This window comes from Anas platyrhynchos, chromosome 4 (assembly GCF_047663525.1).
Source record: "Anas platyrhynchos isolate ZD024472 breed Pekin duck chromosome 4, IASCAAS_PekinDuck_T2T, whole genome shotgun sequence".
NCBI classification, from domain to species: Eukaryota; Metazoa; Chordata; class Aves; order Anseriformes; family Anatidae; genus Anas; species Anas platyrhynchos.
The window spans coordinates 34837142-34855528 of NC_092590.1; the positions used below are offsets into that span (position 1 = coordinate 34837142).

The 18387-nt window shown below is 41.9% G+C and overlaps 1 long non-coding RNA gene across 10 annotated transcripts in view; it reads right to left on the minus strand.

Moving 5' to 3' along the window:
• The window catches only part of LOC106017547 (uncharacterized), a 122521-nt gene that overhangs the window by 21411 nt on the left and 82723 nt on the right, over positions 1-18387 (minus strand). For 9 of the 10 annotated variants that reach the window (XR_011809057.1, XR_011809061.1, XR_011809054.1 and 6 more), the window contains exon 10: positions 10509-12875. This is a non-coding gene — a long non-coding RNA (uncharacterized lncRNA). The remainder of the gene's footprint in view (positions 1-10508; positions 12876-18387) is intronic. The other variant, XR_011809059.1, reaches the window with a different exon arrangement.

An 18387-nucleotide genomic window follows, 5' to 3' on the forward strand; every position in this document is an offset into this window, starting at 1 on the left:
ACACAAACATGGAAAAAAAGCATCATTGAGAAAACTGTCAACAGCTTTCAGATTAGTAATGTGCTCCTGCCAAAGCAACAACAGAACCACTGGACCAGCTACCCCAAACCAGCCCTGGGACTTGTCTCCATCAGAAATGCCATAAGGACCTTTTTAAAGGCTTCTTCTGTGATCCTACATAAAAGCACTTGCAAGGTGGGATTTAATTGGTAAAAGGCTGTCCAGAGCTCTCTGGCAGTTTTTGTTGTTGTTTTTTTTTGAGGGTTTATTTCAATTTGCAGTGCAGTTTATGCCACATACCCACACCGAGATTATTACTTTCCTCCGCGATGCTAATTGATACTCACTTCTCACTCAGCAACCAGCTTCCCACTGGTACCAGACAAGTGGAAGCTCCACAGGACAGAGGTGAGCCTGGGATCTGCTGCCGGTGGCGATATTGAAGAAGTCGGGCAAAGTTTGGGTTCCCTAGGGTAAAGCTTTGCTCCCTCCTGCTGACACGTCCTCCTGCCCACCGAGGCAAGGCAGGGTGCTTGGTGCACAGAGGAAGGCTCGTTTTGGAGCAGCACCCTGAGGTAAGCACCCCAACAAGGTCCCCCCGTGGTTCTCCTGGTCACTGCAGCTGTCCTAAGGGCTGCAGGGACCTCTTGAGGCTCTGCCCCCTCCAGCACCCTGATGCCTCTGGTTCATGCCAGCACCTGGGTGAACGTCCAGCACATGCTGCCCATACAGACATGGCCAGTGCTTCTCTGAGGCTTAGTGTCTTTTCCCTCCTCCTGGGGAACTGAAAGCTAGCTGGTACAGAGAGCAGTGTGTTTAATAGCAGGAACAACAAGATTCTTCTTATTATACTGTACTGGTTATAGCATGTCACTCTGTCATCACCCTATCACCGCTCTGCTGCGCACTCCACTTACTCTGACTTTAATGGTGTTATACTTACCAAGGTTATAATTACACATTATAGTGTGGCTTTCCTATGCTTAAAAAGGACTAAACGTACAATTACACAGCTCATAAATACAAGGACATCATACTACTACATAAGTGCACATGCCCACATAAAACCTTTAATTTAGGTCGCAAATAGATTATAGAGATTTTACAAGCATTTCAGTTTGAATGTGGTAATTGTTAGCACCACCTCTTGGTGAAAACCTCAAACTGCACGGGACCGACACCGCCGCTGCTCCTATCTAGGGGTGAGGACTAGGCGATGCCTCCTGCAAAGCCAGGCACTAACTGGAAAACCATAGTGAGAAAAAAAGGATTTACTGGTTGCTCTCTTATTGTTCCAATACTTCCAGATAACTATCTGAACCTACCTGTACCTCTTTAAAATGTTTTAGGATTTAGAAACATTTATTAACCCATAAGTCAGAGAGATAATCAAGCGAAAAAGCATGTGTGCCAGAATCAGTGACCCCTCAAAACTTTAACATTAGTGCTAAAGAGAGAAACAGATGGCAAATACAAATGCCTAGACAACTATCAATACCAAGATTAACCATCACTGTGACCAAACGTCATCTGAGAGCCATCCTTTAAAAGCACTCCTCATTTGAATCATAAATATCAATCAAAGGGGATCTGAGAGCAAACTAATCCCATCTCCTATCCCCAGAGGGTTTCTGAGAGCAACATGCTGCATTTTGGTGATGTGAAGGTTCACTATACAGCTAGATTCTACCAAGAGGGTCTACCACACATTTAAAGATTTTTAACACTCAGTAGTTCAGTCAAGATGAAAGCATATTCCATGGTGTCCTGTGGTCTTTTTTTTTTTTTTTTTTTTTTAGCCTATCCCTTGTCTCAGAGGCACTCAGAGCCCCACGTCCTGAAGGAGAGAGCACCAAGAGGATTTCCAGCAACGGGAAGCCCTTTGCGTGTACAATTTCCATGAAAAGCATCAGGGCAGGCCAGGTAGATGTACCTGGGCAATATAATCAAATGACAGCCCAAGTCACCCTCTGGCTATGCGTCTAACAGCCATGTGTTTTATAGGATTTGGACAGTTAGATTTCATTGTGTATCAAGCATGTTGTCTGAACATTGAGCTCTGTGTCCACATGCACAGATTCAGCTGATAGCATAGTAAGAGTGACATGACTTAAATTCACAGAAAAGACAGAAGAAGGAGGAAAGAGAGGAAGAGAAACTGAGGAGGAAAGAAAGAGAGAGAAAGAATGAAAGAGGGAGGGAAAGGGAAAGGGAAAGGGAGAGGGAGAGGACACTTTATTCCTTTCCATTCATTTCATTTGCAATTTTAATTGTGCAGAGCAGGCAAATATTACAAATGAACAACTGATGTTTTTGGAAAGGTATAAAACATGAAAAGCATGCACTTCCTTTAAATCAGCTTTTATATTAAATTACTTACAGCACACTGCTCTCAGAGTAGCTTATTGTGGTGTACAGAGCCCCATGATCTACTGAGAGGCATGAGATTCGGGAATGGAAACAGGTCACTAAAACCTTTTTCTTGTTTCTTTTTCTCACATTTAAGTAACAAAAGAAGGAAGGAGGAGAAGGAAAAGATCTCAATGTTTGTTAGCTAAGATTTCCTAGTTTTCCTTTGTTTCCTATGTGTATTACTCTTGGAAGGAAGTTCCTTTATCTCTTGTGGTTACATTTTCTACTTGGCTACAGTAGCATCTTAGTTTGCAGGCTCACACAGGCAGAATTAACAATAATATACTTGTATATACTGTAATTCTTAATCGTGGATATGGGTAGGAAATAGATGTGCATAAATAGGTTCAAGACTTACTCTCCTTACTCATTGACATGTCTAGCTCAAAGTGCTTAACAGAGGTATATGAAGTGTGCAGAATGTGAATCTGTGACTTGGAGATTTAAGAAAATTTCAGTTCCAAAAGTCAAATGAATTTCTTACATCTTTTGTATAACAGCAGCAGTTTAAGTTAGCATTTTTAAGAATGATTTTCAATTCTAAATGTCTGTAAATGAGAGTGAGGCCTGATGTTTTTAAAGGAGCGTGATGATTTCTTAAAACCAAACCCCTTGCTCTGGGCAAGCAGTATCAACTCTCACTTTTGAAAAACGCCACATTTTGGCTGTGAAAGCTCTTGGCTTTTGGCTGTCCTACTGGCTGTGAAGTTTCAGCCAAAAACATTCACACTGACAATTTGCTCACCTTCCTGTGCAGGGTAAATTTCCCAGTCATGGCCATTCTCTTGTTGCAGTTGTTTAAATGTTTTCACCTGCTCAGCTGAGACAAAGAATGAAGAGCTTGTGCATGCACAGTCACCTGGCTACAGAGGTTGCTCTGTACCCTCCTCAAAAAGACTGCAGATGAGTTGATGGAGCAGCAATACAGGAGGGAAAGGGAGGTATTTTAGAGTAATTCTTTGCAACATGAATTAATTCTTTACCAGGGAAAATGATGACAAAATGTACACATATTTGAGGACCTTGTGCCCTGGTTAGCTATCATCTGACAGAGCTGAAAATACACAATCAACATCACACCTACTGTGTCCCTCTGTCTGAAAGGCCCATGAGCCTCCATTTTCTGCTATGGTGGGACAGACTTCTAGAAGAAGGACATCCTAGGGGGATACAGGAGAGCTTCGGTCAACAGAGACCTTGAGACCAGCACCAGTGGTGCCTGCTAAAGCAGGAATGAAGGGAAGTAGATAGGGCAGTAAAAGCTGATTAATGTCCTCTCAGACTTTTAGAGATTGGAATAGGACAATAAATAGGTAGAAAGCAGTCTTCAGTGTCTGACGGCAATGGAGAAACAAGAAGAAAGTCCCTGAGGGAAAGCACAGTGATAGCATTTAGAAATGAAACATGGGAAAGAACTGGTTAAAATCAAATAATGAGGGACTGGGTCACTTGAACTCATGGGTGAATATAAGTGCCAGTAAGAGCTGTAGTAATTTCCAATGTTACAGGACATTCAGAGCACTGTGTTTCTTTCCAGGGGCTCAAAAACTAATTGTTCAATAAGACACAGCAATGGCATTTCTGTATCAGCCAAAAGAAAACAATACAAAAGCGCTGGAGGAAACAGGACCATTAAGCTCATCTCCCAAAGACACAATGCTATGCAGTTATTGACAGTGCCTAGAGAGTCACAATGAGTTCAGTTCAGCGCTTCCTAGGCAAAGAGCAGGAGCAGGCAGTCCAAGGCTGTCAGTGTTACAGAAGAAATAGCCAAACCTGCTGAATGGTGTTTACCAGTGGTTATAAGGCCTTAGTGAAAATGGAAGAGTCAGCATATATTTTGACCTAAATCAACTAAACAAAGTGCTTGAGAGAAGCACCGTCCTATCCACAGTGGACGACATCTTTCCAAGATGAATGCCCGAGTTTTTTTTCCCCTTTTAGATGCCGCAAATGGTTTCTGGCATATTCTTCTACACCCAGATGGCGCCAAGTTAACTACTTTTATTATGCCTTTTGGATGGTGATCTTTCCGCAGACTTCCTTTTGGCATCACTACTGCACCCAATATATTCCAAAGGAAATGACAAGGCTACTGCAGCACCTGGAAAGGGATAGTTGCTTGTATAGACAAAGTCCTGGGATATTGCCATTAAGAAGAGAAGAATGATAAAAGCCTGTCTAGATTTCTAGAGACACTTGGTATTCAGGTCTAAAATGCAATAAACATGAGGCTACATCAAAAGAAGTTGAACTATCGAGACAGCGTGCATAAAAAACTAAGCATAAGGACAAAGTGAGAAAAGGTAAATTGGCATAAGAAAGTAATAAATTAATGCAAACTCCTGAATCTATGTCAAAGTGAAATCAATGCTGGGTTATGGATGGCAATAATATATCCTTGGAATGAACTCCTGGAAAATGAAAGTACCTGATATTTGAACATAATACAAGAATATGTTTTCAACAGAAAGGAAGCCCTACCTGAAGCACACCCATGCTCCCTTCCCGTAACCACTCATAAGCACATGTATAACTGTGCTGAAGATTACTGAATTATTGCAACCAGGTCAGACTGGCGGGACTGCTACATACTGCTGATACTCTGGACATTTGCTGATGGTATAAATCACTCTTTGCAGACTGAGAAGTGTCTCACTGTAAAAGAAGCATGTAAAAAATGTATAAAAATGCTCTTCCAGAGAGCCATTTAAACTTTCGACTGACCACAAACCGCTTGTACCCCTGATAAATAGGAAAGACTTGGATCATGTGCCAGTGACTTGTCAAGTACTACTTAGGGTTTAATAAGGTACAGCTCACAGACATAGCACTGCATCGTGACTGGCACAGCCCTGGTAGTTGGTGGTACCCTGTCTCGATACCTTGTGAAAGTGATAGATGTATGAATATTGCAAATGGTTGGGGAAATTAAAGCTTTATGAGAAAGGTCTGCAAGCCTTAAAACCAATGTCTGATTCATAATTATAACACATCTGACTGACTACTAACAAAAATGTTGAGCTGCAATACTTGAGTGTGGGAAGAGTGACTGGCTTAAATACATTAGAAACATACCCAATAATAACTGGACTCTTATTCCAAAGAGAAGCAGCATTTCAGAGTGCAATGGGGCCAATGTTATCCCAGCAAAAATATCCCTATGGTATTTCATTAGGGAAAATTACAAATAAGCCAATACATCCTTTTAGTGGTTTGCTACTGGTAGAAGACATTCTGCTTATTCTAGCTATGCCTATATGTAGCTGCCTGTAAAATACAAGAACTATCACAATTTCCTGCTAATGGCTGATAAATGTATCCCCATCTAAGTTTGGCACACACGTCCTCACAAGTAACTTCCTGACCCAGTTTCTTGACCAAAGGTACTCTGCTGCGTTATGACAATAGTATTGGAGTGTGCCGTGGGACAACACAATTACTTCCCATTTATTCAGAATTCTCTTGATTAGGGTATTATCCTTAACACAATGACTTCTAAACTGGAACACCCTCAGTCAAATGTTTTAAGGCTTAAGCTTTCCAGAATTGCATTGTACATCTTTATCTGACATATTCTCTCCCCCTTCCCTCTCCTGGAATTCTTGCTTTCAGCAACCACATCCCTGTTTTTTTTTTATTCCTGGAAAAAATTCTCCTTTCTCATGGTGTCTTGCTCGATCATTAATGTTGACATGCCAAAAGCTTCCCACCGAGATCTTGTTGGCTTTTTTGGCATCCCACTTCTCCACATCTGGTATTTTATATAGCTATCCATAATATTATAATTCTTGTGCCAGTAGGTTGTCCTCTTCATATGCAGACCATATCTCTCTCAGCTTGTTCCCCAAATCTGTGTCTTCTCTGCTCCATTAGCTCCTCTAGCTCCAAACAACCAAGCTGTCTAAAAGCTCTATGCTTTTCAGAAAACATAAATCATCATCAAGTCCCAAAATATCTGACAACCTTTTACATAACAAAATTCATGACCAGAAGTAATGCACTCACAACCTGTGATTGAAGGCCAATGAAAATGACACAAGGAACTTTACTTTGCCCCATGCTGTTGCCTCTTGACTAGCATCCAGAAACTTGCTAATGACTGATGCCCTCAAAAATAGGAATTGATGCAGTTTGTCAACAAGTTACTAGGATTACTCAGTATTTAAGATAAAGTGAGTTTACATCTGTAGACCTTAAAGAGATAGTGTACGCTGTTCCCTTTTGAATGGGGGGGAGAGGGAGGGCACAACACAAACAAACAAACAAACAAATCACTACATCTCAGATTATGACCATCCCTTTACCACATCACAAAAGCTCTCCTTGAAAGACTGATAAAAATTACAGGACAGATAAAAGAAGTGTGATTCCAGTACAAAGGAGCATGATCAAAGGACCGGAATGCTCTTTTACCATATTCACCAATAATATGATAATATGAAATATCTTAATTACAGGAAGGAATTTGGATACGATCATACCCATCTGCACTTACTTGAAAGAAGATAAAAAATCCTTATTGGATACTTACCAATCACACCCATTCTGCTAAAGTTTTGCTCATAAATGGTCTCATTTCATTTGCGTCTTTTATCCCTGATTATTTTCTGATCCTGTAATTTCTCTTCAGCCTGCTAAAGCTAGGTTGACCCAAAATGCCAGTAACAGCTCAAAACTAGTAAACTAGTATTACTTCTACTCTTACCCTACCCACTCTGTAATGGTTGTTATATATGATCTCCCATACTGTCTTACACTTAATAGTTCTTCCTACTTGAAGAATTTATCCACAGGCCTACCACTGTCAGAGCAACAGCTCTACAATTTGTCTTATGTTACAGTGAAAATGATTTTTTCCTATTGCCAATATTTAAGCAAAATCAGGTAAATTTTCTGATCAAATATCACAGTAAAAACAAACCAATCAACAAACAAACAAACAAATCAAACCAAGCGGCTAACTGCAATTGAATTTTTATTGGGAAAACAACAACAGCAAACAGACAAAAAACCACCAACACAATCAGAAAGAAAAAAATCATCACATTTTTGAAAAATGAGCAGAAAGACTGCTCCCAGCCTTTTCCAGGAATTGCTCAACATGAGAGCATGCCAAGCTCTAGAAAGTAAAAGTCTGTCTTGAGGCACGTGCACACCAACCTGAATTTTAAAAAGCCTAAAGAGTGAAGCGTCCAACTTACACCTGGGCTTTGCCAGAAATCAGGAAATAGGTCTTGTCTTACCTGTGTCTTGAAAGAAGGAAGGCTAAGGATTCTTCTCATGGGTGTAGCTGAGCACCAGAAGAGGTCATCCAGAGAGGCTACAGAATCCCCATGCTTAGAGATGCTCAAAGCTGGACAAAACAAAGCCTTGGGCAGCCTCATCTCATTCTGAAGTCAGCTTGGCTTTCAGCCTGGGTTTGGACCAGATGACATCCAGAAATCCGTTCCAATCTGGTTTTTTGTTTTTGTTTTTGTTTTTGTTTTTTTGTTTTTTTTCTTTACTTTAATAATTTAATCACTAAATAAAAGAATAATCATTCCATAAATGAAAGTGTTCTGACATACTTCTGTGATAAGCAGCACCTCTGTTTTCACTACATTGAGATAATGACATCACAGCTATTGATCAATTCTGTTTTGCTTACAGAACATGATTTCTACTCTGTAAAAATGCTGTTCCCATCATTTTATCATCTGTGTGCTATTTGAACAGGTTTTATCACTGTGATTCTGATAAATGCTTGTTTGACCAGAACTTCAAATTAAATCTTACAATAAGTTGTAAAGCTACACCTACCCCTACATCCCCCTGGGTACTGCTTTCCTTATTGCATAGGTAGAGAAAGAGGCATAAAGGAAGCCTGCAGAGAGGTCAGCAGCTGAACCTTTCCTCCTGAATCCTTGTCTGTGGCTTTAAACACAAATCCACCCTTCGGTCATTCTATATACCCTATGGGCAACATCTTTCAGTATGTTAGAGCTTCCTCTTGTAGATATAATGGCTGATATAAAGTATTCAATGGCAAAGACATACTTTCATCCAAACTGCTCCATATTCACAGTGTAATTCATATTTTTTGCAGTATGTTTTTGAAATGCTTACAACTGTAGGCATTTACTCTGGTTGTTGCTTTTTAAAGACTTCGTACATGAAGGAGAAAGATCTCCTTCATTACAAGCCTCTGGAAGAGCCAATATCACCAAGATTTCCTGCCTGTTAGTGAGAAGGATGACACTGAAAACGCAGACAGCATCAGACATATGCTCATGCCAGAGCCAAAGGACCCCCTGTGCAACCGCTGTGCTTCTGGATGCTCAGCACTGGCACATCCCCAGGGCAGAGCTGAACTGCTGTGCCAAGCATCTCACGCCTTTCCTGCTTCTCCCTGCTTGGTTTCTGCCTCCCATGGGGCACATCCTGCACCACACACACCCTGGTGACCTGCACTTCTCTGCAGAATTTAATGTCTTTCTGGGTTTTTTTTGTTTGTTTTTTTTTGTTTTGTTTTGTTTTTTTTTTGTGGCTGTCATTATTTTTGTTCGTGTCTTGCAGCCATTGCTAATAGCCTGAGTGCTGCCTTTGCCAGCTGTTGTGCAAGCTATATGTTCTGAAATGTCATCCATTTCAGACAGAGGATACTCTGAAGACACAGATGTTGAGCAAGTACCTAACTGCTTAGCTTTCTACTGGTCTACTGAGTTGGTTTTTTGTTTGTTTGTTTGTTTGTTTTCTAAACTGCCAATATCAGAGCAACAAACTGCTGGCCAGACCTTGCTCACCCTCTGCACTAGTCCCCCTCCGTGAGCCAGAGACTGTCCAACTCCAGTCAGGACAGGACAAAAGAAACCATCCTCTCTCCTCAAACCATGTTACCCCACGAAGGCATGGACATGCATCACACCTCTGGGTGTGTCACACCACTGACTGTTGGTATACTCATCCAGGCAAAAACCCAGTCCATAAATGCCAGTGCTCAAAACCAGTAACACCTTTGCAGCAGTGGAAGCTCAGTTTCCAAATGCTTGCAAGGCAAAGAGGAGCAGTCTACATCCTGGCTGACTGTTGTGCTCAAAAAATCTGTCTTCCATGTGTGAGCAGCTGGGACAGGGCATGGTCTGCCTCCAGGGACATCCTCTCTTTGGATTGTTTTCCCTTTTTAAGAGTACAAGTGTTGGGAAGCTGCCTACAACTGTCGCTCACTGAGATGAAATGAAATATGGTGTTATTAATGAAAGAAAAAAGTGACTTGCACAATAGAGAAATTCAGCTAGCCTTCTGGTAAAGGAAGAGCAAAGAAGCATTTCTCCCCACATCTCAGAGACATTCTGGGGTGAATATTTAGCTCATATAGCTGTGTGGAGCTCAGCAACATGTGCCTAATTTACAGTGGGACAGGCAGAAGGGCCAGTGAGAAGGGATGCTGACAGCCTAGGAATGGAGTAGCAATGTGGTATTTTAGCAAAGATGAAAAGTGTCGCTCTACATCTGTAGATGTAGACTTTGTTAATGCCGTTGCATTTCTCAGGCCGCATAGCTGAACCATCAGTGGGTTTGGCCTTGTCACCTTGGTATAAGCAAAGTTTGATGAAATGTGAGTAATTTTTAAAAGAAAGCATTTCTGTGGCTTTGATTCTCTGTTTTGTGGTCATTGCCTTGGAAGGAACGTTAGTCATTTTGGGCTTTTGCACTTGCATTGAAAAAAAAAAAAAAAAAAAGAGGAAAAAAAGTGTGGGAGATACAGAAGGTTTTAGCAATGTCTATGTGAGAGGTGGGGATCCACAGCCAGAGGCTCACCAAGAGGGGCTGGCAGTTTTCCTCCTGTGGAAACCTGGGTGCCAGGCAGGAGCCAGCCAGGCTGCAAGCAGCACAGTCTCCAAATCCAAAGACAACATGACCAGAAGCACTTTGGGTGCTGTTTGCACATCTCTGAACTTAGAGTTTGCCTTCCCTCTTTAATGCCTGTGAGGAGCCAAATGCCCAAGCACGAGCATCCCAGGAACCAGCAGAAGGAGCAGGATACAGCAGAAATCAACCAGATGCATGCTTAAGGTCCAACAAACATCTACACTATAATGAAAGAAAACACCTACCTCCATCTGGGATCTGTGTCCATCCATTCCCCTCTTGAAGCTGGTCCATACACTGGACTCATACAACCCATTTTTTTCCAGAAGAGTTTATCCCTGAGTGGGCTCCTCATTCCTCAGCCAAAATGGAAACATGCCTGTGGATCCCTGCAGATGCATCTGCCCAGGGGTTAAGGGCTGCACAGCTCCTTCTTTGCTCCCAGGAATTCACCTTTGAACTTGCTGAAGTCTGTCAAATCCAAGACATTTCAGGAACCCTAGCATCTTGGACCCTACAAGCTGTGGAGAGGTTTCCAAAAATATTTTGATTTGATGGAAATTTTCCAGCAACCTCTAATTGGCAGATGCACAGCTGTGAGTCAAGAAGGTGATAGAAAAATTAGTACAGTCTTGCTTGGTTTGTAATTGCAGCTGAGTTTTTTATCTGTCCTAAAAGTTCTTGAACAATAAAAAGTTGTCTCTAATCCCTCTTCCCCAAAGGCAGCACAAGCTTTGCAGCTGACTAAGAATGGGATCTGTAACATGTATTATGCCATTTGCCACATTCCAGAAATAATTTGCTATAGCCTTGAAGCAGAATGAGTGCAGCACACATAAACAAACAGAAAGCTCTTCGGGGCTTGATCTTTAAAGCTTTACCTCACTGTTCGTCCTGCAAAATTGGTACCTCTGGCACTGGCACTCCTGCAACAGATTTGAAAACAGCTCACATTTAACTTTGTAACTGCTGTAAGTCATTGTTTTGATTCCCGTGTGAGCTTTGGCTGGCTGATCCCTTGGTTTAAAAAGTCTGCTCAGTTGTATTTTTCTGACAGGTTTGAGGCTTACAGCAGAATTGTTTTAAAGGGCATGGTGGCTTCATGGTACTTGGCATTGCCTCATGATAATACAACATCTTTCCACAAGGAGATCAAGAGCAGCAGCTTCTGTCCTATGTACTGCTTACATCCTGAGCATGGTGGCTCTGCTGAGAGAAGTTTCTAGAATGCCTAGGGAGCATAATCTTCTGAAGAAAAGACCACACTCACACATTGCTTCCTTGAAACTGTTGGTGTCATTGAAGGCTTCTTTTCTGGACCATTGCTTCCAGCACAGCTGCCAGTGATGAGTCCTGTAGGCAAAGCAAGCACTGTGCTGCAGGGAGAAGCATCAGTGGCCCTGTGTCCAGAGCCAGGGAAAGGGCAACTCCAGGCTGAAGACCTCAGTCCAAGAGCTAGGTTTCACAATACTCTAAGAGAGATGTCTCCATCTGCAGTGCTGGTTGTTTACTCGTTCCATCTGGAGGGCTCGGGGTGCTTTCCCCAGGAAGTAGCTTTGTTAAGAGCAGCACTATAAGGGAATGGAGCTGCCACAAATCATTCACAATTATTTACAATTTTTCCTTCATCCTTAAGGAAGAAGGAGACCAAGAGAATCAGTGGAAAGGTCCGAGTAGCTGCCTTTCAGTTGCTTTTCCCAACTTTCATCTCTGCCTCGGCAACTGCCTCCTGCTTGCTGCCTCGCAGATACTTTGATAGCAAGCCACAGAAACCGCAGCAGCAAGTACTTCACAGGTCCTGGGGAAACTCTCCAGGGGGAGGGGAAGAAATAGGTACGAAATTGTTACTCATTTTGCTCTCTGTGTTTATTTATTTTGGACCCATTGGGCTAGACCGCAACTAAAACTTTATGAACCTAATAAAATTCCCAACATTCTCAGACATGGGTCGTGATGTTTATATATTAGGCAGAATACAAAGGTGTATTTATGAGGAGACTGGAAGTACTTAAGGATGCTTGAGCTCGGGCAAGGCATAAAGCACACATTAGAAATGTTTCCAAAACTTAGCGCAGGTACAACCAAGCTAATAGGCATGCTTCCCACCTAGGAACATGAAGATAAACGGCATGACACATCAAAACCAGAAGTGTTTTGGAAACACTGTGCACCGCATCACAGAGCTATGCCCTGTTCACCACCACCTGTGAGGGGGAGGCAATCTCATTATTTTCCAATAGATGTTATTGAGCTATTTATTTGCCTAGTCCCGCTAGGGCTAAAACACAAGATAGCTCATTTGGATGTTGGTGGTAGTTACAGATGCTAATAAATAGAGGAAGGGTACAATAGTAAACATCTCTTTTCCCTTCTGTCCTCATAAAAAATACTACATTCCCTGATTCCATAAGATATACTGTCTGACTGAAGTCAGGGGATAATGGGTCTTGGCGACAGATTAGGCTTTCCATTTTTATAAATATGAAAATGCTAGAGGGAATATACGCTGGGGTTTATTTTTGCCAGGAGCAAATAAACAGTTCTGTCAATACGCAGATAATCTGCTTCCCAGCTTCCCCCTTTCTTCTCTTGTCTTTGGCCATCTCCACTCCCTAAAAAAATGAAGAAAAAAAAAAAGGAAAGAAAAAGAAAGGTTATGCGTTCATTCTCCTCCTGTCACGCATGATTTTTTTACTGATTTCAGCATTAACTTTTCTGGATACTTCCTGTCACTGGAAGACCTCTCCCTCCCCACAAGAACAGCATACGTTTTCAATTTAGATTATGTTCCCAGCAGATGTTGCAGGACGTGAAGGCCTTGCTTTCTCTTTCATTAAAAAGGCACTTGTAATACATTTTATTGTCTTGGATGGAAAAAAGACATGTATCGCAATCTTCAGAAATCGGTTGATGTGATTTCATAATCTTTATCTTAGCAGAAAAATAAAAGGTTAACAGAAAAGAATCAAAATTAATGTCTGTGTTGAATGTGTATGTATTCTGATGAGTAGATGTAAGCATCCCTCTAAGGGGTACTATGGCAGGAAAAATTTAATATCTTGGGGACAACTCTTCAACTCTAATACACAATCACCCTAAGAAAATTCCCATTATTTCCATAATATTTTGCATGACAATTCAGAGCACACGTGGGTGTATTTGATTCTCCACAAGGAGCTCCAGGCTATCTTGTATGCGTACAGCTTTATCTGAAGTAAGACCTGCTAACACAAATCCCCTCCATTCTCAAGACGCAACAATGATGTCCCACATGGACCCTGCAATCTGTGTTGGAGCATAACATCTAGATGTGCTGCTGGGGGACTATTGTACACATGGTGCTTGCTGCTGGCCAGTGGCCACATAACCCGTGTCCTCCTGGCACCAGAAGGACCTTGTCTGAAGGGCAACCAAGTCAGGGCTTTGAACTTCCCTAAGAAAGAGGGTACAGACCAATCAAGCCCCTACTTGCTTGCTTAATACCCACCCATGAGCAAAGCTTGACACAAAAAGAATTAGGCAGGTTGCATGAAAAACAAACAAAAAGCCACAGAAATCCCACGAGAAAATTAATATAACAGAAAACAGCATGCTACAGTCTCAAAAAGTGCCCTTTAAAAATCTTTAAACTTATTTACACTGGGAAATTGCTGTTGGTAGTCCAGAGGATGCTCACAGCGCCTCAAAAGCATCTGTTATTGCCTGATCTCGCAAATACCTACTGCTAGGGATGTCTATGTGCGTGTGTGTGTACTTTACGTACACTCATATTTACTTATTCCGTCCTTTGTGTCGAAACTAGGAACAAAATGAGGTTATACCCTACGGCAAAACATACACAAACATAATGTGGAATCACCAGAGCTGCCAAAAAAGCCCCTCTGTGGAGAGAAGATCAAGTCTAACAAAACGGACAGCAAACCACAAGTTTCATACAGAAAGCTTGTTTCCAACACAGTTAGATTTTATCATTCTTGTTTCTTCCTGTATTATGGAAGCAATTGTGTTTTTTTTTTTTTTTACCAAAGCCTAGGTATGTCACAGCCAGAAGCAATGGTCCATCTAAACCTACATTTGCGACTGCAAGTCATACAGACAATTTGATATCTCAGCATCTATTCCCGACCACATAAATCCAGCCAGTGGCTCTCTTTCATGTTTCCTCATTTTCCATAAATTTGTCTATTTTCCCTTGAGAAGATACGTGTAGCTTTTTGCTGCTCACTTTGGCAAATCATTACATAACTTAAAAATCCTTTGTGAAACAGAAATTCAGCTTGAATTACAGCTCAGGTTGGTCATCACCACCTCTGTCTCACTGCATGGTGTGTTGGGTTTCCTGACTGTACATGCTAACTTTCATCTCTGTAACCACTGTAGGTTGTTTCTTAACAGTACCGTGCAAACAGTGCCACTGGAGGTAAGAGCAAAATGCTTATAAAACCTCCCTGCTGCTGAAAACCTGAACCCAGGCAAGCTTTCAAGGTGGCACACCCTACTGAGGGCTTCCACCTGGGCATGAACATCTGAGACCCACTTCCTTCCTTTGGCTGGTGTTACCCAGGACCAGTGCTCAGTGCTCAGCAGTGCAGCAGTGCTCAGCAGCCTCCTGCTCACACCTAAAGCCCCCAGGATTGCTCCCCCATGGTTTGCCTTCCTATACTTTGATTTTTTTTTTCCAACCCGGGAGCTTTCTAGGCAAGGGAATCCCCTCAGGAGACATGCTGAGCCCATCCTGACCCACCCCTCCCCATGCTGCCACAGGGACAAAGGAGATGACAAATGCAAGGGATTGACACTGTCCTTAAGGGATGGGACAGTTGGGTTTTGCCCACGCTCATGGCATTGGTGGACCAAGAGGGCAAAACCAACCTGGGTGCAGCAGAAGCAGCTGTACACAGGGCTAAGGAGGGGAAGCCACAGGGAGGCAAAAGGTTACGCTGAGGATACAGCAGCTCCTCGCGGGCAGGACATCTGAACAGAGCATATAAACACTCCACGCTTCCCAGCATGGCTTTAAATTAACATAAACCCTTCTGTAACACCGCCAGGGAATGACTGACTGAGAAGTTTATAGGCCAGAGTGTCCAAGAACTCACTCTCTATTACCCTGTGAACATTTATTAAAAAATATAAAAATGAAATGGAAATGTCCATATTAGGAAGGTTTGATGCCCTTGGTGGGCACATATCTTTTATTTTCAGGAAAAAATTGCTTTCCGTCCAAGAAGTCTGATGGACTCAGAGATCAGGACTTGCAAAAATCACCCGTAATGCTATTCTACAGGGCTGCTTTTGTTTGCTGTTAAGCGATATTCTGTAGTTCCTCCACTAACTCAAGAGGCTGAGTTTGACTGGCCTGGGTTAAGCCAAAAAAGCCATAAATAGAAATAGAAAACCACAAAATATTGTAACAGATATTCAAAATCATAAATCTGTAATCAGCAAAGCAGAGAACCTCTGTTAACATCTTCTTCACGTAGAACAACTATTTGTTGAGGCATGCAAATAAAAAGACTTAATGAGACTAATTTAAAAAGTAGCTTTTGCAAGCCCAAGAGTTTTGGATTACTTGTTTAAATATCCAGATTGCTGAAAGCTGGGCTGCTGTCAAGAATCCCATAACCTTTTGACATTTCTGTGCCGCACATTTACATCCCTATGAGCCGCATGGGTCCTGCCTGGGAAGAAGCAGCCTTTCGAGGGACTAGTCATGCATTTTCCATGAGCCAGCCCCTGGACAAAAAGCAGCACTAAACCCAGAAGCAGCCACCATATGTGGAGCCCCAGCAGGCTGCTGCCAAGCTCCCAGGGACACTCCGTGCGTGGGATGGGTGGTACACATCTGAAAAGCACCATGCGTCAGGGTGCCCTCAGGCAGGGAGAGGTGTGGGGAATCTCAACATGATGCCCATAGAGATTTGGGAATTTGGTCCAGCGTTTCCCTCAGCCTTTGCAAACAGCTGGGGAAGTAGACTTGGACTTGTACCTTGTGCTGTCTCTCTAGGAAACAGCAAAATGCCTGAAAGGGTGGCTGGGATTCACTTCAGCCATGGATTTTTACCTTGGCTTTACACTGCGCTTGCAACTGAATCGATGAAATAAATTGGCCATAATGATGTCAAAATCTCTGAATGCTCTTCTTTGACAAATTCAATTGCTCAGTAAAAATGGATTACAGGAGAAAAACTTCATGATGTGCATTGCCTTGTATGGAAAAAAATATATTTTTCTCATTTTAAATCGTTTCTTAATATTGCCCACAAGGTGTTACTGCATTGATTTATTATTATTATCATCATCATCACTTTTATTTCTAAGCTGCTGCTTCTTCTAGATACTCTTATGCACACTTTGTGCTCTTGTCCTAGGGCACAAGACTTTGCCTTTCTCCTGATCTTTTAGGAAGAGCTGTGCACCTTGGTGGGGCTAACAACGAACGTATAGAAACTGCGAATAATTAACCCATAGATCAACCTCTTCTCATAAGCGCATGACCACGTAAGCTGGTAAACTCAGAAACATGTGCATGGCTCTCAAAGGATAAATATTTCTTTCTGTGTGACGTATACTTGACAAACACCCAGCAAGTCTGAAAAAAAATTGACTTTCTAGATGACTCCTTACAAACCTAAAAGCTTACCTCTTGACCCCAGTTTTTAAGCTTGATGCAGCGCAAACATTTACCCTGAGAGTAACATAGCCACCAGCACCAGCACAATCTTGGCAGAAAAGTCCTTGCTGATACTTATATCACCATAAAATCCACTCATGCTGAGTGAATTAATTACTCACTAAGCTGATAGTTTTTAAGACAAAGCAAGATAAAAACAACAAAAAAGCCAAACAAATAAAAATCCAAATACAATCACAACGTCTGCTGAAATGTTAAAATAAGAATGGAATAATGTTTGCAGTGTTGAACCTTGGCTTTTGGATGAGTTTGTTGCTATCAGATTTCAAAACACATTGGCGCCTTCAGACTCATACAGGTTTCCTGCAGTGCTTTTCAAAACGCCTAGCAGCCAGTCCCAATAGGCCAGAGCCTCAGACCAACTCTGCAAACTACTTAGCACCTGAATCCCATTTATTTCCACATAAATGTCTCAGTTCCTCAATCATAATTTGGAAAACTGTACTTCTCTGCCTCTCAGGAATTGTTTGATGGAGTTTTAAAATAAGACTTCTGAAATCTTTTAGATATGATGGCAAGGAGAGAGCACAGAGATATCCTGGACAGACCAAAGTGAAATGAGGAATTAAGTGACAGAGATTGCCAATTGCAAGATGAGCTTTGCTTTGGCTCCTGGATATAGATAGACAGATAGCCAGGCAGATAGATAAAATGTAAACACACTATTAAAAGTCCCAAATTACAATCCATAATCTGTAAAACTCAGCTAACAGTGTGCACACTGAACCAGGCTCAAAGTTATTCTTAATTCATTATGCTGAAATTTTCCTTAGTGCCATTTATGGCATTATCAAATCATTTCCATCGTACACTGGAACAGATAAATAGCAAAACTCAGCAATCCATACCAGAAGTTATATATATGGAAATACTAATTTTTGGAGAAAACATTTTGTACCAGCTCACTGGCTCAAGACAGATGGCCCCATAAACCTCTCAGCGATGTATAAAAGCTAAGGTTGTATTTGAAGTGTTCCAGGGAGCACATTTCACACACATGACCGAGTGCTGCAGCAGAGGAGCAGAGGCCATTCACCACAAGGTTATGGGACATGAGCTGAATGCCCCATCTCCTGTGCGTGACATAGGGTGAGACTGAAGTGAAGAGCAACAGCAAGCGACTCCATCGGTATTTCCTCACCTACAAGGACCCAGGGGTGATGCTGAAACCACAGCTCAGAGAAGCTGCACACTTCAAGCACACTGAGCAGAAGAGCCCAAATTTATATACTTAGTGGTGTATAGCTATTTATATGCCTCCCTTCTCCATTATTAACCTATGCACTGCAAACATCAGGCTTGACATGACATATACTCGTTTACTGGCACATCTCAAGGGAAGCCTGTTTGCTTCAGTCGATGTATCCACAACTGTTGACTCATATCTTAAGAGACAGGCAAGCTATACAATGCTAAACGATTATCAATCT